Source organism: Heterodontus francisci, unplaced genomic scaffold (genome assembly GCF_036365525.1).
Source record: "Heterodontus francisci isolate sHetFra1 unplaced genomic scaffold, sHetFra1.hap1 HAP1_SCAFFOLD_1072, whole genome shotgun sequence".
NCBI lineage: Eukaryota > Metazoa > Chordata > Chondrichthyes > Heterodontiformes > Heterodontidae > Heterodontus > Heterodontus francisci.
The window spans coordinates 72,501-76,498 of NW_027141821.1; positions in this window are offsets into that span (position 1 = coordinate 72,501).

Consider the following 3,998-nt stretch of genomic DNA (forward strand, 5'->3'; position numbering starts at 1 on the left):
TGCGTGTGTCTAGGCGATGCATTGCGGAAGGATGGGCGGGTGGGGCCGGGCGTGTGGGTTCCCGACTTATCGGTGAACCATTTGCTACTGCGGGGCCAAAGCAAAAGGGAAAGCATAAGGGCGCAGGCTGCCCTCTGCGGGACAGGTCCGGCCCTGACGCCGGTTTACGATTTCTCCGGTAAAGCACCTGTCGGGTGGCGACCGGAGGGTCTTTGCAGGGCCTGGATCTCCGAGCCCGTGGGACAGGCGGGAAAGGGTGGCGGCAGCCGGTTGAAGTCCCGACCCTGGGCAGCCTCCCGGTCCTACCTCCATAACTTCGGCGAGGAGGGTCCGATCCCCGCGCGGTCGACGGCAGGCGGTAGGGCTCGGAGGGGCGCGGCCTGGTCCGCGAGTGCCCCGGCGCCGCCCCTCTGCCCGTCCGAGGGACAGTAGGAAATGGCCATACCGCTTTCCGGCCGATTGCCGCCGGACGTCCGGCCGCATTCGCTCGGTCTGCGCGGCCGGCGGTAGCCGGGGGCGAGGGGCATCGGGCGGTGGCGGAACCAGGCCGGCCCGACCGCTGGGGGCCGCCCGGGCGACGTTTGAATCTGTCGGGTCGGACCGCCGAATCCCGCGGGATTTCGGGATCGAATCTGCGGGTGGAATCGGCACCTCGTCCCGCTGTCCGGTTCCCCCCGGTCGACTGCAACGGGTTTCCGAGGCCCGTCGGTCAGGCGCGGTTCGCTCCGCAATCCGCCGGCCGATCGGCACCGGGCGGGGCTCTACGGAAAGAGGGGACCCTCCCGCGTCGAGTGCCGGCGCACCGACCCCGCAGGCTGACCGGGAAGGTGAAGACTCACCCCGCTGAATGCCCGGCCCCGGGTACCCTCCGGCTCCGGGGCCATAACTTCGGGGAGGGAGGTCCGATCCCCGCGCGGTCGACGGCAGGCGGTAGGGCTCGGAGGGGCGCGGCCTGGTCCGCGAGTGCCCCGGCGCCGCCCCTCTGCCCGTCCGAGGGACAGTAGGAAATGGCCATACCGCTTTCCGGCCGATTGCCGCCGGACGTCCGGCCGCATTCGCTCGGTCTGCGCGGCCGGCGGTAGCCGGGGGCGAGGGGCATCGGGCGGTGGCGGAACCAGGCCGGCCCGACCGCTGGGGGCCGCCCGGGCGACGTTTGAATCTGTCGGGTCGGACCGCCGAATCCCGCGGGATTTCGGGATCGAATCTGCGGGTGGAATCGGCACCTCGTCCCGCTGTCCGGTTCCCCCCCGTCGACTGCAACGGGTTTCCGAGGCCCGTCGGTCAGGCGCGGTTCGCTCCGCAATCCGCCGGCCGATCGGCACCGGGCGGGGCTCTACGGAAAGAGGGGACCCTCCGGCGTCGAGTGCCGGCGCACCGACCCCGCAGGCTGACCGGGAAGGTGAAGACTCACCCCGCTGAATGCCCGGCCCCGGGCACCCTCCGGCGCCGGGGCCATAACTTCGGGGAGGGAGGTCCGAGCTCCGCGCGGTCGACGGCAGGTGAAAGGGGCCGGTGCGCCGCGGAAGGCGACAGCAGTCCCGTCAGGCTGCACCTCTGCTCGGGCGAACGGCGTCAGGAAAAGGGGAGAGCACTTCCCCACCGATAGCTCCGGAACGCCCGGACCCATTGGCCCGCGGCACCGGTGGCTGCTAGAGGGCCTCCGGCGCCGTCAGCCGGGGTACGTCCCAGGCCGGCCGGACGGCGGGCAGCCGGAGGCAACGGCCTGGAACGGAGCCAGACTTGAGTCGTTCCGTGCCGTGGGCAAAAAGGCAGGGCTGCGGGTCAGCGCAGTTTGGCAAACCTAGCCGCAAGTGCGGGAAGGGCGGAGGAGCACACGGACGCCGCCTTCCCAAACTGAGCCCAAAGTGCCCAGGCATGCCCCCTTGATCTCGCCTAATCAGTGAGCCCAAAATAATTTCAGAGTGTGGAAACCTTATCCAAAAAGGTCGAAAAGAACGGCCAGAGATCAAGTCCGAAAGGGGAAATCAGTAACAAGCAAGCAGAGTAATCATTAACCAAAAAGCGCAAAATTATGTTAAAAGTGTGAAATCATTAACCAAAAACTCGAAAATAATGTCCAGAGACCAAGTCCGAAAGGGCAAATGGTTAACCAGTAAGCAGAGTAATCATTAACCAAAAATCGCAAAAGTAAGTAAAAAGTATGAAATCATTAACCAAAAATCGCAAAAGTAAGTAAAAAGTGTGAAATCATTAACCAAAAACTCGAAAATAATGTGCAGAGACTAAGTCCGAAAGGGCAAATGGTTAACCAGTAAGCAGAGTCATCATTAACCAAAAATCGCAAAAGTAAGTAAAAAGTGTGAAATCATTAACCAAAAATCGCAAAAGTAAGTAAAAAGTGTGAAATCATTAACCAAAAACTCGAAAATAATCTCCAGAGACTAAGTCCGAAAGGGCAAATGGTTAACCAGTAAGCAGAGTAATCATTAACCAAAAATCGCAAAAGTAAGTAAAAAGTGTGAAATCATTAACCAAAAATCGCAAAAGTAAGTAAAAAGTGTGAAATCATTAACCAAAAACTCGAAAATAATGTCCAGAGACTAAGTCCAAAAGGGCAAATGGTTAACCAGTAAGCAGAGTAATCATTAACCAAAAAGCGCAAAAATATGTTAAAAGTGTGAAATCATTAACCAAAAACTCGAAAATAATGTGCAGAGACTAAGTCCGAAAGGGCAAATGGTTAACCAGTAAGCAGAGTAATCATTAACCAAAAATCGCAAAAGTAAGTAAAAAGTGTGAAATCATTAACCAAAAACTCGAAAATAATCTCCAGAGACTAAGTCCGAAAGGGCAAATGGTTAACCAGTAAGCAGAGTAATCATTAACCAAAAATCGCAAAAGTAAGTAAAAAGTGTGAAATCATTAACCAAAAACTCGAAAATAATGTCCAGAGACCAAGTCCGAAAGGGCAAATGGTTAACCAGTAAGCAGAGTAATCATTAACCAAAAATCGCAAAAGTAAGTAAAAAGTGTGAAATCATTAACCAAAAATCGCAAAAGTAAGTAAAAAGTGTGAAATCATTAACCAAAAACTCGAAAATAATCTCCAGAGACTAAGTCCGAAAGGGCAAATGGTTAACCAGTAAGCAGAGTAATCATTAACCAAAAATCGCAAAAGTAAGTAAAAAGTGTGAAATCATTAACCAAAAATCGCAAAAGTAAGTAAAAAGTGTGAAATCATTAACCAAAAAGTCGAAAATAATCTCCAGAGACTAAGTCCAAAAGGGCAAATGGTTAACCAGTAAGCAGAGTAATCATTAACCAAAAATCGCAAAAGTAAGTAAAAAGTGTGAAATCATTAACCAAAAACTCGAAAATAATCTCCAGAGACTAAGTCCGAAAGGGCAAATGGTTAACCAGTAAGCAGAGTAATCATTAACCAAAAGGCGCAAAAGTAAGTAAAAAGTATGAAATCAGTAACCAAAAAGCGCAAAAATATGTTAAAAGTGTGAAATCATTAACCAAAAAGTCGAAAATAATCTCCAGAGACTAAGTCCGAAAGGGCAAATGGTTAACCAGTAAGCAGAGTAATCATTAACCAAAAATCGCAAAAATATGTTAAAAGTGTGAAATCATTAACCAAAAACTCGAAAATAATGTGCAGAGACTAAGTCCGAAAGGGCAAATGGTTAACCAGTAAGCAGAGTAATCATTAACCAAAAAGGGCAAAAGTAAGTAAAAAGTATGAAATCATTAACCAAAAAGCACAAAATTAAGTTAAAAGTGTGAAATCATTAACCAAAAAGTCGAAAATAATGTCCAGAGACCAAGTCCGAAAGGGCAAATGGTTAACCAGTAAGCAGAGTAATCATGAACCAAAAATCGCAAAAGTAAGTAAAAAGTATGAAATCATTAACCAAAAAGGGCAAAAGTAAGTAAAAAGTATGAAATCATTAACCAAAAATCGCAAAAGTAAGTAAAAAGTATGAAATCATTAACCAAAAATCGCAAAAGTAAGTAAAAAGTATGAAATCATT